Here is a 14,310-nt window from a genome sequence, read left to right on the forward strand (position 1 = left end):
GATGAAGGTTAATTTGTCTCACTTAATTTAAATTCGAATTATTAAATAGCACTCTCGGCAACGGTCATATCACGCTGAAAACACCGGTTCTCGTCCGATCACCGAAGTTAAGCAGCGTCGAGCGCAGTCAGTACTTGTAAACTTTGCGTGCCGTTGGCTTTTTCACTTTTATTTCCTCTTTTAAATTCCATGAGATATGAAAAAAGCAAACAAATCTTCTTTTTCTTATTGATTTATAAAGATGAAGGTTAATTAAATTCGAATTATTAAATAGCACTCTCGGCAACGGCCATATCACGCTGAAAACACCGGTTCTCGTCGGATCACCGAAGTTAAGCAGCGTCGAGCGCAGTCAGTACTTGGGAGGGAGACCACTTAGGAACACTGCGTGCCGTTGGCTTTTTCACTTTTTTTTCTCTTTTAAATTCCAATAGATATGAAAAAAGCAAACATATTTTCTTTTTGTTATTGTTTTAAAAAGATGAAGGTTAATTTGTCTCACTTAATTTAAATTCGAATTATTAAATAGCACTCTCGGCAACGGCCATACCACGCTGAAAACACCGGTTCTCGTCCGATCACCGAAGTTAAGCAGCGTCGAGCGCAGTCAGTACTTGGGAGGGAGACCACTTAGGAACACTGCGTGCCGTTGGCTTTTTCACTTTTTTTTCCTCTTTTAAATTCCTATAGATATGAAAAAAGCAAACATATTTTCTTTTTGTTATTGTTTTAAAAAGATGGTCAATTTGTCTCACTTAATTTAAATTCGAATTATTATCTAGCACTCTCGGCAACGGCCATATCACGCTGAAAACACCGGTTCTCGTCCGATCACCGAAGTTAAGCAGCGTCGAGCGCAGTCAGTACTTGGGAGGGAGACCACTTAGGAACACTGCGTGCCGTTGGCTTTTTCACTTTTTTTCCTCTTTTAAATTCCAATAGATATGAAAAAAGCAAACATATTTTCTTTTTGTTATTGTTTTAAAAAGATGATGGTTAATTTGTCTCACTTAATTTAAATTCGAATTATTATCTAGCACTCTCGGCAACGGCCATATCACGCTGAAAACACCGGTTCTCGTCCGATCACCGAAGTTAAGAAGCGTCGAGCACAGTCAGTACTTGGGAGGGAGACCACTTAGGAACACTGCGTGCCGTTGGCTTTTTCACTTTTTTTCCTCTTTTAAATTCCAATAGATATGAAAAAAGCAAACATATTTTCTTTTTGTTATTGTTTTAAAAAGATGGTCAATTTGTCTCACTTAATTTAAATTCGAATTATTATCTAGCACTCTCGGCAACGGCCATATCACGCTGAAAACACCGGTTCTCGTCCGATCACCGAAGTTAAGCAGCGTCGAGCGCAGTCAGTACTTGGGAGGGAGACCACTTAGGAACACTGCGTGCCGTTGGCTTTTTCACTTTTTTTCCTCTTTTAAATTCCAATAGATATGAAAAAAGCAAACATATTTTCTTTTTGTTATTGTTTTAAAAAGATGATGGTTAATTTGTCTCACTTAATTTAAATTCGAATTATTATCTAGCACTCTCGGCAACGGCCATATCACGCTGAAAACACCGGTTCTCGTCCGATCACCGAAGTTAAGAAGCGTCGAGCACAGTCAGTACTTGGGAGGGAGACCACTTAGGAACACTGCGTGCCGTTGGCTTTTTCTCTTTTTTTTCCTTTTTTAAATTCCAATAGATATGAAAAAAGCAAACAAATTTTCTTTTTGTTATTGTTTTAAAAAGATGAAGGTTAATTTGTCTCACTTAATTTTAATTCGAATTATTATCTAGCACTCTCGGCAACGGCCATATCACGCTGAAAACACCGGTTCTCGTTCGATCACCGAAGTTAAGCAGCGTCGAGCGCAGTCAGTACTTGGGAGGGAGACCACTTAGGAACACTGCGTGCCGTTGGCTTTTTCACTTTTTTTTCCTCTTTTAAATTCCTATAGATATGAAAAAAGCAAACATATTTTCTTTTTGTTATTGTTTTAAAAAGATGAAGGTCAATTTGTCTCACTTAATTTAAATTCGAATTATTATCTAGCACTCTCGGCAACGGCCACATCACGCTGAAAACACCGGTTCTCGTCGGATCACCGAAGTTAAGCAGCGTCGAGCGCAGTCAGTACTTGGGAGGGAGACCACTTAGGAACAATGCGTGCCGTTGGCTTTTTCACTTTTTTTCCTCTTTTAAATTCCAATAGATATGAAAAAAGCCAACATATTTTCTTTTTGTTATTGTTTTAAAAAGATGGTCAATTTGTCTCACTTAATTTAAATTCGAATTATTATCTAGCACTCTCGGCAACGGCCATATCACGCTGAAAACACCGGTTCTCGTCCGATCACCGAAGTTAAGCAGCGTCGAGCGCAGTCAGTACTTGGGAGGGAGACCACTTAGGAACACTGCGTGCCGTTGGCTTTTTCACTTTTTTTCCTCTTTTAAATTCCAATAGATATGAAAAAAGCAAACATATTTTCTTTTTGTTATTGTTTTAAAAAGATGATGGTTAATTTGTCTCACTTAATTTAAATTCGAATTATTATCTAGCACTCTCGGCAACGGCCATATCACGCTGAAAACACCGGTTCTCGTCCGATCACCGAAGTTAAGAAGCGTCGAGCACAGTCAGTACTTGGGAGGGAGACCACTTAGGAACACTGCGTGCCGTTGGCTTTTTCTCTTTTTTTTCCTTTTTTAAATTCCAATAGATATGAAAAAAGCAAACAAATTTTCTTTTTGTTATTGTTTTAAAAAGATGAAGGTTAATTTGTCTCACTTAATTTTAATTCGAATTATTATCTAGCTCTCTCGGCAACGGCCATATCACGCTGAAAACACCGGTTCTCGTTCGATCACCGAAGTTAAGCAGCGTCGAGCGCAGTCAGTACTTGGGAGGGAGACCACTTAGGAACACTGCGTGCCGTTGGCTTTTTCACTTTTTTTTCCTCTTTTAAATTCCTATAGATATGAAAAAAGCAAACATATTTTCTTTTTGTTATTGTTTTAAAAAGATGAAGGTCAATTTGTCTCACTTAATTTAAATTCGAATTATTATCTAGCACTCTCGGCAACGGCCACATCACGCTGAAAACACCGGTTCTCGTCGGATCACCGAAGTTAAGCAGCGTCGAGCGCAGTCAGTACTTGGGAGGGAGACCACTTAGGAACAATGCGTGCCGTTGGCTTTTTCACTTTTTTTCCTCTTTTAAATTCCAATAGATATGAAAAAAGCCAACATATTTTCTTTTTGTTATTGTTTTAAAAAGATGAAGGTTAATTTGTCTCACTTAATTTAAATTCGAATTATTAAATAGCACTCTCGGCAACGGTCATATCACGCTGAAAACACCGGTTCTCGTCCGATCACCGAAGTTAAGCAGCGTCGAGCGCAGTCAGTACTTGGGAGGGAGACCACTTAGGAACACTGCGTGCCGTTGGCTTTTTCACTTTTTTTTCCTCTTTTAAATTCCTATAGATATGAAAAAAGCAAACATATTTTCTTTTTGTTATTGTTTTAAAAAGATGGTCAATTTGTCTCACTTAATTTAAATTCGAATTATTATCTAGCACTCTCGGCAACGGCCATATCACGCTGAAAACACCGGTTCTCGTCCGATCACCGAAGTTAAGCAGCGTCGAGCGCAGTCAGTACTTGGGAGGGAGACCACTTAGGAACACTGCGTGCCGTTGGCTTTTTCACTTTTTTTCCTCTTTTAAATTCCAATAGATATGAAAAAAGCAAACATATTTTCTTTTTGTTATTGTTTTAAAAAGATGATGGTTAATTTGTCTCACTTAATTTAAATTCGAATTATTATCTAGCACTCTCGGCAACGGCCATATCACGCTGAAAACACCGGTTCTCGTCCGATCACCGAAGTTAAGAAGCGTCGAGCACAGTCAGTACTTGGGAGGGAGACCACTTAGGAACACTGCGTGCCGTTGGCTTTTTCTCTTTTTTTTCCTTTTTTAAATTCCAATAGATATGAAAAAAGCAAACAAATTTTCTTTTTGTTATTGTTTTAAAAAGATGAAGGTTAATTTGTCTCACTTAATTTTAATTCGAATTATTATCTAGCACTCTCGGCAACGGCCATATCACGCTGAAAACACCGGTTCTCGTCCGATCACCGAAGTTAAGCAGCGTCGAGCGCAGTCAGTACTTGGGAGGGAGACCACTTAGGAACACTGCGTGCCGTTGGCTTTTTCACTTTTTTATCCTCTTTTAAATTCCTATAGATATGAAAAAAGCAAACATATTTTCTTTTTGTTATTGTTTTAAAAAGATGAAGGTCAATTTGTCTCACTTAATTTAAATTCGAATTATTATCTAGCACTCTCGGCAACGGCCATATCACGCTGAAAACACCGGTTCTCGTCCGATCACCGAAGTTAAGAAGCGTCGAGCACAGTCAGTACTTGGGAGGGAGACCACTTAGGAACACTGCGTGCCGTTGGCTTTTTCACTTTTTTTCCTCTTTTAAATTCCAATAGATATGAAAAAAGCAAACATATTTTCTTTTTGTTATTGTTTTAAAAAGATGAAGGTTAATTTGTCTCACTTAATTTAAATTCGAATTATTAAATAGCACTCTCGGCAACGGCCATACCACGCTGAAAACACCGGTTCTCGTCCGATCACCGAAGTTAAGCAGCGTCGAGCGCAGTCAGTACTTGGGAGGGAGACCACTTAGGAACACTGCGTGCCGTTGGCTTTTTCACTTTTTTTTCCTCTTTTAAATTCCTATAGATATGAAAAAAGCAAACATATTTTCTTTTTGTTATTGTTTTAAAAAGATGGTCAATTTGTCTCACTTAATTTAAATTCGAATTATTATCTAGCACTCTCGGCAACGGCCATATCACGCTGAAAACACCGGTTCTCGTCCGATCACCGAAGTTAAGCAGCGTCGAGCGCAGTCAGTACTTGGGAGGGAGACCACTTAGGAACACTGCGTGCCGTTGGCTTTTTCACTTTTTTTCCTCTTTTAAATTCCAATAGATATGAAAAAAGCAAACATATTTTCTTTTTGTTATTGTTTTAAAAAGATGATGGTTAATTTGTCTCACTTAATTTAAATTCGAATTATTATCTAGCACTCTCGGCAACGGCCATATCACGCTGAAAACACCGGTTCTCGTCCGATCACCGAAGTTAAGAAGCGTCGAGCACAGTCAGTACTTGGGAGGGAGACCACTTAGGAACACTGCGTGCCGTTGGCTTTTTCTCTTTTTTTTCCTTTTTTAAATTCCAATAGATATGAAAAAAGCAAACAAATTTTCTTTTTGTTATTGTTTTAAAAAGATGAAGGTTAATTTGTCTCACTTAATTTTAATTCGAATTATTATCTAGCACTCTCGGCAACGGCCATATCACGCTGAAAACACCGGTTCTCGTCCGATCACCGAAGTTAAGCAGCGTCGAGCGCAGTCAGTACTTGGGAGGGAGACCACTTAGGAACACTGCGTGCCGTTGGCTTTTTCACTTTTTTTTCCTCTTTTAAATTCCTATAGATATGAAAAAAGCAAACATATTTTCTTTTTGTTATTGTTTTAAAAAGATGAAGGTCAATTTGTCTCACTTAATTTAAATTCGAATTATTATCTAGCACTCTCGGCAACGGCCACATCACGCTGAAAACACCGGTTCTCGTCGGATCACCGAAGTTAAGCAGCGTCGAGCGCAGTCAGTACTTGGGAGGGAGACCACTTAGGAACAATGCGTGCCGTTGGCTTTTTCACTTTTTTTTCCTCTTTTAAATTCCAATAGATATGAAAAAAGCCAACATATTTTCTTTTTGTTATTGTTTTAAAAAGATGAAGGTTAATTTGTCTCACTTAATTTAAATTCGAATTATTAAATAGCACTCTCGGCAACGGTCATATCACGCTGAAAACACCGGTTCTCGTCCGATCACCGAAGTTAAGCAGCGTCGAGCGCAGTCAGTACTTGTAAACTTTGCGTGCCGTTGGCTTTTTCACTTTTATTTCCTCTTTTAAATTCCATGAGATATGAAAAAAGCAAACAAATCTTCTTTTTCTTATTGATTTATAAAGATGAAGGTTAATTAGATTCGAATTATTAAATAGCACTCTCGGCAACGGCCATATCACGCTGAAAACACCGGTTCTCGTCGGATCACCGAAGTTAAGCAGCGTCGAGCGCAGTCAGTACTTGGGAGGGAGACCACTTAGGAACACTGCGTGCCGTTGGCTTTTTCACTTTTTTTCCTCTTTTAAATTCCAATAGATATGAAAAAAGCAAACATATTTTCTTTTTGTTATTGTTTTAAAAAGATGAAGGTTAATTTGTCTCACTTAATTTAAATTCAAATTATTAAATAGCACTCTCGGCAACGGCCATACCACGCTGAAAACACCGGTTCTCGTCCGATCACCGAAGTTAAGCAGCGTCGAGCGCAGTCAGTACTTGGGAGGGAGACCACTTAAGAAAACTGCGTGCCGTTGGCTTTTTCACTTTTTTTTCCTCTTTTAAATTCCTATAGATATGAAAAAAGCAAACATATTTTCTTTTTGTTATTGTTTTAAAAAGATGGTCAATTTGTCTCACTTAATTTAAATTCGAATTATTATCTAGCACTCTCGGCAACGGCCATATCACGCTGAAAACACCGGTTCTCGTCCGATCACCGAAGTTAAGCAGCGTCGAGCGCAGTCAGTACTAGGGAGGGAGACCACTTAGGAACACTGCGTGCCGTTGGCTTTTTCACTTTTTTTTTCCTGTTTTAAATTCCAATAGATATGAAAAAAGCAAACTTATTTTCTTTTTGTTATAGTTTTAAAAAGATGAATGTTAATTTGTCTCACTTAATTTAAAATCGAATTATTAACTAGCACTCTCGGCAACGGCCATATCACGCTGAAAACACCGGTTTTCGTCCGATAACCGAAGTTAAGCAGCGTCGAGCGCAGTCATTACTTGGGAGGGCGATCACTTAGGAACACTGCTGGCCGTTAGCTTTTTCACTTTTTTTTCCTCTTTTAAATTCCAATAGATATGAAAAAAGCAAACATATTTTCTTTTTGTTATTGTTTTAAAAAGATGAAGGTTAATTTGTCTCACTTAATTTAAATTCGAATTATTAACTAGCACTCTCGGCAACGGCCATATCACGCTGAAAACACCGGTTCTCGTCCAACCGCCGACGTTAGCAGCGTCGAGCGCAGTCAGTACTTGGGAATACTGCGTGCCGTTGGCTTTTTCACTTTTGTTTCCTCTTTTAATTCCACCCGATATGAAAAAAGCAAACATATCTTCTTTTTGTTATTGTTTTATAAAGATGAAGGTTAATTTGTCTCACTTAATTTAAATTCGAATTATTAACTAGCACTCTCGGCAACGGTCATATCACGCTGAAAACACCGGTTCTCGTCCGATCACCGAAGTTAAGCAGCGTCGAGCGCATACAGTACTTGGGAATACTGCGTGCCGTTGGTTTTTCCCTTTTGTTTCCTCTTTTAAATTCCACCCGACATGAAAAAAGCAAACATATCTTCTTTTTGTTATTGTTTTATAAAGATGAAAGTTAATTAAATTCAAATTATTAACTAGCACTCTCGGCAACGGCCATATCACGCTGAATTCTCCGGTTCTCGTCCGATAACCGAAGTTAAGAAGCGTCGAGCGCAGTCACTACTTGGGAGGGAGACCACTTAGGAACACTGCGTGCCGTTGGCTTTTTCACTTTTTTTTCCTCTTTTAAATTTTAATAGATAAGAAAAAAGCAAACACGTTTTCTTTTTGTTATTGTTTTAAAAAGATGAAGGTTAATTTGTCTCACGTAATATAAATTCGAATTATTAACTAGCACTCTCGCCAACGGCCATATCACGCTGAAAAAAACGGTTCTCCTCCGATCACCGAAGTTAAGCAGCGTCGAGCGCAGTCAGTACCTGGGAACACTGCGTGCCGTTGGCTTTTTCCTTTTTGTTTCCTCTTTTAAATTCCACCAGATATGAAAAAAGCAAACATATCTTCTTTTTGTTATTGTTTTATAAAGATGAACGTTAATTAAATTCGAATTATCAACTAGCACTCTCGGCAACGGCCATATAATGCTGAATACACCGGTTCTCGTCCGATCACCGAAGTTAAGCAGCGTCGAGCGCAGTCAGTACTTGGGAGGGAGACCACTTAGGAACACTGCGTGCCGTTGGCTTTTTCCTTTTTGTTTCCTCTTTTAAATTCCACCAGATATGAAAAAAGCAAACATATCTTCTTTTTGTTATTGTTTTATAAAGATGAAGTTTAATTGAATTCAAATTATTAACTAGCACTCTCGGCAACGGCCATATCATGCTGAATACATCGGTTCTCGTCCGATCACCGAAGTTAAGCAGCGTCGAGCGCAGTCAGTACTTGGGAGGGAGACCACTTAGGAACACTGCGTGCCGTTGGCTTTTTCCTTTTTGTTTCCTCTTTTAAATTCCACCAGATATGAAAAAAGCAAACATATCTTCTTTTTGTTATTGTTTTATAAAGATGAAGTTTAATTGAATTCAAATTATTAAATAGCATTCTCGGCAACGGCCATATCATGCTGAATACATCGGTTCTCGTCCGATCACCGAAGTTGAGCAGCGTCGAGCGCAGTCAGTACTTGGGAGGGAGACCACTTAGGAACTCTGCGTGCCGTTGGCTTTTTAATTTTTTTTCCTCTTTTAAATTCCAATAGGTATGAAAAAAGCAAAAATATTTTCTTTTTGTTATTGTTTTAAAAAGATGAAGGTCAATTTGTCTCACTTAATTTAAATTCGAATTATTATCTAGCACTCTCGGCAACGGCCATATCACGCTGAAAACACCGGTTCTCGTCAGATCACCGAATTTAAGCAGCGTCGAGCGCAGTCAGTACTTGGGAACACTGCGTGCCGTAGGCTTTTTAATTATTTTTTTCCTCTTTTAAATTCCAATAGGTATGAAAAAAGCAAAAATATTTTCTTTTTGTTATTGTTTTAAAAAGATGAAGGTCAATTTGTCTCACTTAATTTAAATTCGAATTATTATGTAGCTCTCTCGGCAACGGTAATATCATGCTGAATACACCGGTTCTCGTCCGATCACCGAAATTAAGCAGCGTCGAGCGCAGTCAGTACTTGGGAGGGAGACCACTTAGGAACACTGCGTGCCGTTGGCTTTTTCACTTTTTTTTCCTCTTTTAAATTCCACCAGATATGAAAAAAGCAAACATATCTTCTTTTTGTTATTGTTTTATAAAGATGAAGTTTAATTGAATTCAAATTATTAACTAGCACTCTCGGCAACGGCCATATCATGCTGAATACATCGGTTCTCGTCCGATCACCGAAGTTAAGCAGCGTCGAGCGCAGTCAGTACTTGGGAGGGAGACCACTTAGGAACACTGCGTGCCGTTGGCTTTTTCCTTTTTGTTTCCTCTTTTAAATTCCACCAGATATGAAAAAAGCAAACATATCTTCTTTTTGTTATTGTTTTATAAAGATGAAGTTTAATTGAATTCAAATTATTAACTAGCATTCTCGGCAACGGCCATATCATGCTGAATACATCGGTTCTCGTCCGATCACCGAAGTTGAGCAGCGTCGAGCGCAGTCAGTACTTGGGAGGGAGACCACTTAGGAACACTGCGTGCCGTTGGCTTTTTAATTTTTTTTTCCTCTTTTAAATTCCAATAGGTATGAAAATGATCTACAGAAATACAAAGATACCAGGCAAACCGTAAAAGATTTATTAAAACGCGATAAGCTAGATTATTCCTCAATAATATGCAGTAGTATAAAAAAGGACCCAAAAACATTCTGGACCTATGTAAATAAAAAATCGAAAGAGCAGAAAAAAAATATCACTCTGAAGAAAGGAGACAAACTCCTAATAAATAACCTTGAAATAGCCACTGAGTTTCGAGAAATTTTCTCCAATATCGCAAATGACACTTCAAACGACCTCGAATTCTCTCCAAAATGCATTCAACGGGAATTTTTCAACACCAAAATAACAGAAGATGAGATTAGAAGTACAATCAAGAAACTAAAACCCAATTTGTCCTCTGGTGTTGATGGAATTCCCAATATAATTATTAAAGGCCGTAGCGATCTTCTCTCCCCAATACTTGCCAGAGTATATAATCTCTCTTTGGAGCAAGGTCTCTTCCCTTCAGCGTGGAAGGAGGCACTGGTAACACCAATATTTAAAAAAGGGCATCAAGGAGATCCTTCCAATTATCGACCAATTTCTCTACTGAACAGCTTAAGCATGCTTTTTGATACGATTATGAGTGCTAAACTATATTCATGGTTTAAAGTAAATCTTCCGGAAAGCCAACACGGTTTTGTAAAAGGAAGATCCGTTGAGACAAATCTTATAAGCACACTGCAATACATTGCACCCATTGCGGAAAATAGAGGACAGGTTGACATTATATATGTCGACCTATCTAAAGCGTTCGATCGGGTATCCCACAAGATACTTATCCAAAAACTACAACACTATGGATTATCGGGTAAACTGCTTGAGTGGACTAAAAACTACTTAAGTAACCGTAAAAATACCCTCAAAATTAATGGGGAAAAAACAAATGTCACGTACAATGTAACTTGTGGCGTTCCACAAGGGTCATCCCTTGGCCCGCTATTATTTAATATTTATACAGCTGACGCACCCTCGTTTATTAACCACTCTAAAATCCTCCAATTTGCCGATGATACTAAACTTGGGAACTCTGTATCGACGGACTCAGACTGCGAAAAACTTGAAGCCGATCTCATTAATCTTAACAACTGGTGCACCCAAAACAATATTCCCATAAATAATGATAAAACCTTTATAATGTCATTTACTAGAAAAAAATCTAAAATTGCATATAATTATAAACTAAATGGAGAAACCCTTATCAGAGTCCAAACCATAAGAGACTTAGGAGTCATATTTGATGAAAAACTAAATTTTATCGCACATGTTAAACATACCTTAGCTGATTGTTATCAAAAGCTAGGCCTAAGTCTCAAAATTGCAAAAGATATAAATTCACCAACTTGCTTTGTAAAACTTTATCTAACTCTGGTCAAACCAAAATTAATATTTGGAGGCCTGGTTTATAGCGGCTGCAGTGAATATCAACTATCCAAACTAGAACGGGTACAGAATAAATTCCTGAATTACTACAAATACTACTTTTTGCCGAAAGATACACATAAGACAACCCAAAGTAAATTAAAACTAGATACCATCAGTAAAACCCTAATTAAATTAGACATCATATTCCTGCAAAAGCTAAATGGAAATTTTATAGACTGCTCCATGTTGTTAGAACAAATCAAGTTCCATGCTCCCAACCTGAAAACTCGCCACAGAAGCGACAGATTATTGAAACCCAACATAACTTCACTAGAGCCAATGAGCAGAATGATGAAAAACTATAATATTTATGGATCTCATATAGACATTTTTGATAAAGCAAAACCCTCCCTGAAAGATATTTGTATATAACCCTATAACTCTAATTTTTATCTTAGGACTTCTGTTTTTACCTCGCGACATTTATTCTTATGTATTTTCATATTCCGACTTATATTTTTAACTTATTTTTATCGTATGTTTATATTTTTATCTTATGTTTATATTTTATCCTATGACATATTCTTACATTATTTCTAAATAATTATTCTAATATATACCCTTCACCCCTAACTTATTACCTCATCCCCGTGTAAATACTTGTAGGTCATATACATGTACCGTTTATTTGCACGTAATAAACACTATTATTATTATTATTATTATTATTATTAAAAAAGCAAAAATATTTTCTTTTTGTTATTCTTTTAAAAAGATGATGGTTAATTTGTCTCACTTAATTTAAATTCGAATTATTATCTAGCACTCTCGGCAACGGCCATATCATGCTGAATACATCGGTTCTCGTCCGATCACCGAAGTTAAGCAGCGTCGAGCCCAGTCAGTACTTGGGAGGGAGACCACTTAGGAACACTGCGTGCCGTTGGCTTTTTCACTTTTTTTTCCTCTTTTAAATTCCTATAGATATGAAAAAAAGCAAACATATTTTCTTTTTGTTATTGTTTTAAAAAGATGAAGGTCAATTTGTCTCAGATAATTTAAATTCGAATTATTATCTAGCACTCTCGGCAACGGCCATATCACAATGAAAACACCGGTTCTCGTCCGATCACCGAATTTAAGCAGCGTCGAGCGCAGTCAATACTTAGGAACACTGCGTGCCGTTGGCTTTTTCCTTTTTGTTTCCTCTTTTAAATTCCACCAGATATGAAAAAACCAAACATATCTTCTTTTTGATATTGTTTTATAAAGATGAAAGTTAATTAAATTCAAATTATTAAATAGCACTTTCGGCAACGGCCATATCACGCTGAAAACATCGGTTCTCGTCCGATCACCGAAGTTAAGCAGCGTCGAGCGCAGTCAGTACTTGGGAGGGAGACCACTTAGGAACACTGCGTGCCGTTGGTTTTTCACTTTTTTCCACTTTTAAATTCCAATAGATATGAAAAAAGCAAACATATTTTCTTTTTGTTATTGTTTTAAAAAGATGAAGGTTAATTTGTCTCACTTAATTTAAATTCGAATTATTAACTAGAATTCTCGGCAACGGCCATATCACGCTGAAAACACCGGTTCTCGTCCGATCACCGAAGTTAAGCAGCGTCGAGCGCAGTCAGTACTTGGGAGGGAGACCACTTAGGAACACTGCGTGCCGTTGGCTTTTTCACTTTTTTTTCCTCTTTTAAATTCCTATAGATATGAAAAAAAGCAAACATATTTTCTTTTTGTTATTGTTTTAAAAAGATGAAGGTCAATTTGTCTCAGATAATTTAAATTCGAATTATTATCTAGCACTCTCGGCAACGGCCATATCACGCTGAAAACACCGGTTCTCGTCCGATCACCGAATTTAAGCAGCGTCGAGCGCAGTCAGTACTTAGGAACACTGCGTGCCGTTGGCTTTTTCCTTTTTGTTTCCTCTTTTAAATTCCACCCGATATGAAAAAACCAAACATATCTTCTTTTTGATATTGTTTTATAAAGATGAAAGTTAATTAAATTCAAATTATTAAATAGCACTTTCGGCAACGGCCATATCACGCTGAAAACATCGGTTCTCGTCCGATCACCGAAGTTAAGCAGCGTCGAGCGCAGTCAGTACTTGGGAGGGAGACCACTTAGGAACACTGCGTGCCGTTGGTTTTTCACTTTTTTCCACTTTTAAATTCCAATAGATATGAAAAAAGCAAACATATTTTCTTTTTGTTATTGTTTTAAAAAGATGAAGGTTAATTTGTCTCACTTAATTTAAATTCGAATTATTAACTAGAACTCTCGGCAACGGCCATATCACGCTGAAAACACCGGTTCTCGTCCGATCACCGAAGTTAAGCAGCGTCGAGCGCAGTCAGTACTTGGGAGGGAGACCACTTAGGAACACTGCGTGCCGTTGACTTTTTCACTTTTTTTTTCCTCTTTTAAATTCCAATAGATATGAAAAAAGCAAGCATATCTTCTTTTTGTTTTTGTTTTATAAAGATGAAGTTTAATTGAATTCAAATTATTAACTAGCATTCTCGGCAACGGCCATATCACGCTGAAAACACCGGTTCTCGTCCGATCACCGAAGTTAAGCAGCGTCGAGCGCAGTCAGTACTTGGGAGGGAGACCACTTAGGAACACTGCGTGCCGTTGGTTTTTCACTTTTTTCCACTTTTAAATTCCAATAGATATGAAAAAAGCAAACACATCTTCTTTTTGTTATTGTTTTATAAAGATGAAGGTCAATTTGTCTCACTTAATTTAAATTCGAATTATTAACTAGAACTCTCGGCAACGGCCATATCCAGCTGAAAAAAACGGTTCTCCTCCGATCACCGAAGTTAAGCAGCGCAGTCAGTACTTGGGAACACTGCGTGCCGTTGGCTTTTTCCTTTTTGTTTCCTCTTTTAAATTCCACCAGATATGAAAAAAGCAAACATATCTTCTTTTTGTTATTGTTTTATAAAGATGAAGTTTAATTGAATTCAAATTATTAACTAGCACTCTCGGCAACGGCCATATCATGCTGAATACACCGGTTCTCGTCCGATCACCGAAGTTGAGCAGCGTCGAGCGCAGTCAGTACTTGGGAGGGAGACCACTTAGGAATACTGCGTGCCGTTGGCTTTTTCACTTTTTTTTTCCTCTTTTAAATTCCAATAGATATGAAAAAAGCAAACTTATTTTCTTTTTGTTATTGTTTTAAAAAGATGGTCAATTTGTCTCACTTAATTTA

The 14,310-nt window shown here is 37.7% G+C and overlaps 21 non-coding genes and 25 pseudogenes across 21 annotated transcripts; all 46 read left to right on the forward strand.

Moving 5' to 3' along the window:
- Nucleotides 1-56: 56 nt before the first annotated feature.
- Nucleotides 57-159, forward strand: LOC149671896 (5S ribosomal RNA; annotated as a pseudogene).
- A 122-nt stretch (nucleotides 160-281) lies between these two features.
- Nucleotides 282-400, forward strand: LOC149671897 (5S ribosomal RNA). The gene has a single exon (XR_016367672.1). It is a non-coding gene; the product is annotated as a 5S ribosomal RNA (ribosomal RNA).
- A 136-nt stretch (nucleotides 401-536) lies between these two features.
- On the forward strand, nucleotides 537-655 carry LOC149671898 (5S ribosomal RNA). Its single transcript, XR_016367703.1, has one exon. It is a non-coding gene; the product is annotated as a 5S ribosomal RNA (ribosomal RNA).
- A 134-nt stretch (nucleotides 656-789) lies between these two features.
- Nucleotides 790-908, forward strand: LOC149671899 (5S ribosomal RNA). Its single transcript, XR_016367403.1, has one exon. It is a non-coding gene; the product is annotated as a 5S ribosomal RNA (ribosomal RNA).
- Nucleotides 909-1,044: 136 nt separating this feature from the next.
- LOC149671900 (5S ribosomal RNA) lies at nucleotides 1,045-1,163 on the forward strand (annotated as a pseudogene).
- Nucleotides 1,164-1,296: 133 nt separating this feature from the next.
- Nucleotides 1,297-1,415, forward strand: LOC149671901 (5S ribosomal RNA). The gene has a single exon (XR_016367404.1). It is a non-coding gene; the product is annotated as a 5S ribosomal RNA (ribosomal RNA).
- Nucleotides 1,416-1,551: 136 nt separating this feature from the next.
- LOC149671902 (5S ribosomal RNA) lies at nucleotides 1,552-1,670 on the forward strand (annotated as a pseudogene).
- Nucleotides 1,671-1,807: 137 nt separating this feature from the next.
- On the forward strand, nucleotides 1,808-1,926 carry LOC149671903 (5S ribosomal RNA). Its single transcript, XR_016367484.1, has one exon. It is a non-coding gene; the product is annotated as a 5S ribosomal RNA (ribosomal RNA).
- A 137-nt stretch (nucleotides 1,927-2,063) lies between these two features.
- LOC149671904 (5S ribosomal RNA) lies at nucleotides 2,064-2,182 on the forward strand (annotated as a pseudogene).
- A 133-nt stretch (nucleotides 2,183-2,315) lies between these two features.
- On the forward strand, nucleotides 2,316-2,434 carry LOC149671905 (5S ribosomal RNA). The gene has a single exon (XR_016367405.1). It is a non-coding gene; the product is annotated as a 5S ribosomal RNA (ribosomal RNA).
- Nucleotides 2,435-2,570: 136 nt separating this feature from the next.
- Nucleotides 2,571-2,689, forward strand: LOC149671906 (5S ribosomal RNA; annotated as a pseudogene).
- Nucleotides 2,690-2,826: 137 nt separating this feature from the next.
- LOC149671907 (5S ribosomal RNA) lies at nucleotides 2,827-2,945 on the forward strand. The gene has a single exon (XR_016367485.1). It is a non-coding gene; the product is annotated as a 5S ribosomal RNA (ribosomal RNA).
- A 137-nt stretch (nucleotides 2,946-3,082) lies between these two features.
- LOC149671908 (5S ribosomal RNA) lies at nucleotides 3,083-3,201 on the forward strand (annotated as a pseudogene).
- A 136-nt stretch (nucleotides 3,202-3,337) lies between these two features.
- LOC149671909 (5S ribosomal RNA) lies at nucleotides 3,338-3,456 on the forward strand. Its single transcript, XR_016367498.1, has one exon. It is a non-coding gene; the product is annotated as a 5S ribosomal RNA (ribosomal RNA).
- Nucleotides 3,457-3,590: 134 nt separating this feature from the next.
- On the forward strand, nucleotides 3,591-3,709 carry LOC149671910 (5S ribosomal RNA). Its single transcript, XR_016367406.1, has one exon. It is a non-coding gene; the product is annotated as a 5S ribosomal RNA (ribosomal RNA).
- A 136-nt stretch (nucleotides 3,710-3,845) lies between these two features.
- LOC149671911 (5S ribosomal RNA) lies at nucleotides 3,846-3,964 on the forward strand (annotated as a pseudogene).
- A 137-nt stretch (nucleotides 3,965-4,101) lies between these two features.
- Nucleotides 4,102-4,220, forward strand: LOC149671912 (5S ribosomal RNA). The gene has a single exon (XR_016367407.1). It is a non-coding gene; the product is annotated as a 5S ribosomal RNA (ribosomal RNA).
- A 137-nt stretch (nucleotides 4,221-4,357) lies between these two features.
- Nucleotides 4,358-4,476, forward strand: LOC149671913 (5S ribosomal RNA; annotated as a pseudogene).
- Nucleotides 4,477-4,612: 136 nt separating this feature from the next.
- On the forward strand, nucleotides 4,613-4,731 carry LOC149671914 (5S ribosomal RNA). The gene has a single exon (XR_016367704.1). It is a non-coding gene; the product is annotated as a 5S ribosomal RNA (ribosomal RNA).
- A 134-nt stretch (nucleotides 4,732-4,865) lies between these two features.
- LOC149671915 (5S ribosomal RNA) lies at nucleotides 4,866-4,984 on the forward strand. Its single transcript, XR_016367409.1, has one exon. It is a non-coding gene; the product is annotated as a 5S ribosomal RNA (ribosomal RNA).
- A 136-nt stretch (nucleotides 4,985-5,120) lies between these two features.
- Nucleotides 5,121-5,239, forward strand: LOC149671916 (5S ribosomal RNA; annotated as a pseudogene).
- Nucleotides 5,240-5,376: 137 nt separating this feature from the next.
- LOC149671917 (5S ribosomal RNA) lies at nucleotides 5,377-5,495 on the forward strand. The gene has a single exon (XR_016367410.1). It is a non-coding gene; the product is annotated as a 5S ribosomal RNA (ribosomal RNA).
- Nucleotides 5,496-5,632: 137 nt separating this feature from the next.
- LOC149671918 (5S ribosomal RNA) lies at nucleotides 5,633-5,751 on the forward strand (annotated as a pseudogene).
- A 137-nt stretch (nucleotides 5,752-5,888) lies between these two features.
- Nucleotides 5,889-5,991, forward strand: LOC149671919 (5S ribosomal RNA; annotated as a pseudogene).
- Nucleotides 5,992-6,113: 122 nt separating this feature from the next.
- Nucleotides 6,114-6,232, forward strand: LOC149671920 (5S ribosomal RNA). Its single transcript, XR_016367673.1, has one exon. It is a non-coding gene; the product is annotated as a 5S ribosomal RNA (ribosomal RNA).
- Nucleotides 6,233-6,368: 136 nt separating this feature from the next.
- On the forward strand, nucleotides 6,369-6,487 carry LOC149671921 (5S ribosomal RNA). The gene has a single exon (XR_016367719.1). It is a non-coding gene; the product is annotated as a 5S ribosomal RNA (ribosomal RNA).
- Nucleotides 6,488-6,621: 134 nt separating this feature from the next.
- On the forward strand, nucleotides 6,622-6,740 carry LOC149671922 (5S ribosomal RNA). The gene has a single exon (XR_016367534.1). It is a non-coding gene; the product is annotated as a 5S ribosomal RNA (ribosomal RNA).
- Nucleotides 6,741-6,878: 138 nt separating this feature from the next.
- Nucleotides 6,879-6,997, forward strand: LOC149671923 (5S ribosomal RNA; annotated as a pseudogene).
- A 375-nt stretch (nucleotides 6,998-7,372) lies between these two features.
- LOC149671924 (5S ribosomal RNA) lies at nucleotides 7,373-7,475 on the forward strand (annotated as a pseudogene).
- A 121-nt stretch (nucleotides 7,476-7,596) lies between these two features.
- On the forward strand, nucleotides 7,597-7,715 carry LOC149671925 (5S ribosomal RNA; annotated as a pseudogene).
- A 137-nt stretch (nucleotides 7,716-7,852) lies between these two features.
- On the forward strand, nucleotides 7,853-7,955 carry LOC149671926 (5S ribosomal RNA; annotated as a pseudogene).
- Nucleotides 7,956-8,077: 122 nt separating this feature from the next.
- On the forward strand, nucleotides 8,078-8,196 carry LOC149671927 (5S ribosomal RNA; annotated as a pseudogene).
- A 122-nt stretch (nucleotides 8,197-8,318) lies between these two features.
- LOC149671928 (5S ribosomal RNA) lies at nucleotides 8,319-8,437 on the forward strand (annotated as a pseudogene).
- Nucleotides 8,438-8,559: 122 nt separating this feature from the next.
- LOC149671929 (5S ribosomal RNA) lies at nucleotides 8,560-8,678 on the forward strand (annotated as a pseudogene).
- Nucleotides 8,679-8,814: 136 nt separating this feature from the next.
- Nucleotides 8,815-8,917, forward strand: LOC149671930 (5S ribosomal RNA; annotated as a pseudogene).
- A 138-nt stretch (nucleotides 8,918-9,055) lies between these two features.
- On the forward strand, nucleotides 9,056-9,174 carry LOC149671931 (5S ribosomal RNA; annotated as a pseudogene).
- Nucleotides 9,175-9,296: 122 nt separating this feature from the next.
- On the forward strand, nucleotides 9,297-9,415 carry LOC149671932 (5S ribosomal RNA; annotated as a pseudogene).
- Nucleotides 9,416-9,537: 122 nt separating this feature from the next.
- Nucleotides 9,538-9,656, forward strand: LOC149671933 (5S ribosomal RNA; annotated as a pseudogene).
- Nucleotides 9,657-11,899: 2,243 nt separating this feature from the next.
- LOC149671934 (5S ribosomal RNA) lies at nucleotides 11,900-12,018 on the forward strand (annotated as a pseudogene).
- A 363-nt stretch (nucleotides 12,019-12,381) lies between these two features.
- On the forward strand, nucleotides 12,382-12,500 carry LOC149671935 (5S ribosomal RNA). The gene has a single exon (XR_016367257.1). It is a non-coding gene; the product is annotated as a 5S ribosomal RNA (ribosomal RNA).
- A 134-nt stretch (nucleotides 12,501-12,634) lies between these two features.
- LOC149671936 (5S ribosomal RNA) lies at nucleotides 12,635-12,753 on the forward strand. Its single transcript, XR_016367411.1, has one exon. It is a non-coding gene; the product is annotated as a 5S ribosomal RNA (ribosomal RNA).
- Nucleotides 12,754-12,891: 138 nt separating this feature from the next.
- Nucleotides 12,892-12,994, forward strand: LOC149671937 (5S ribosomal RNA; annotated as a pseudogene).
- A 122-nt stretch (nucleotides 12,995-13,116) lies between these two features.
- LOC149671938 (5S ribosomal RNA) lies at nucleotides 13,117-13,235 on the forward strand. The gene has a single exon (XR_016367259.1). It is a non-coding gene; the product is annotated as a 5S ribosomal RNA (ribosomal RNA).
- Nucleotides 13,236-13,369: 134 nt separating this feature from the next.
- LOC149671939 (5S ribosomal RNA) lies at nucleotides 13,370-13,488 on the forward strand. Its single transcript, XR_016367452.1, has one exon. It is a non-coding gene; the product is annotated as a 5S ribosomal RNA (ribosomal RNA).
- A 123-nt stretch (nucleotides 13,489-13,611) lies between these two features.
- Nucleotides 13,612-13,730, forward strand: LOC149671940 (5S ribosomal RNA). The gene has a single exon (XR_016367536.1). It is a non-coding gene; the product is annotated as a 5S ribosomal RNA (ribosomal RNA).
- Nucleotides 13,731-14,082: 352 nt separating this feature from the next.
- On the forward strand, nucleotides 14,083-14,201 carry LOC149671941 (5S ribosomal RNA; annotated as a pseudogene).
- Nucleotides 14,202-14,310: the final 109 nt, after the last annotated feature.

The sequence above is a fragment of the Phalangium opilio genome, unplaced genomic scaffold (assembly GCF_054372755.1).
Source record: "Phalangium opilio isolate 3A_F unplaced genomic scaffold, DU_Popi_V2 ptg000054l_1, whole genome shotgun sequence".
NCBI lineage: Eukaryota > Metazoa > Arthropoda > Arachnida > Opiliones > Phalangiidae > Phalangium > Phalangium opilio.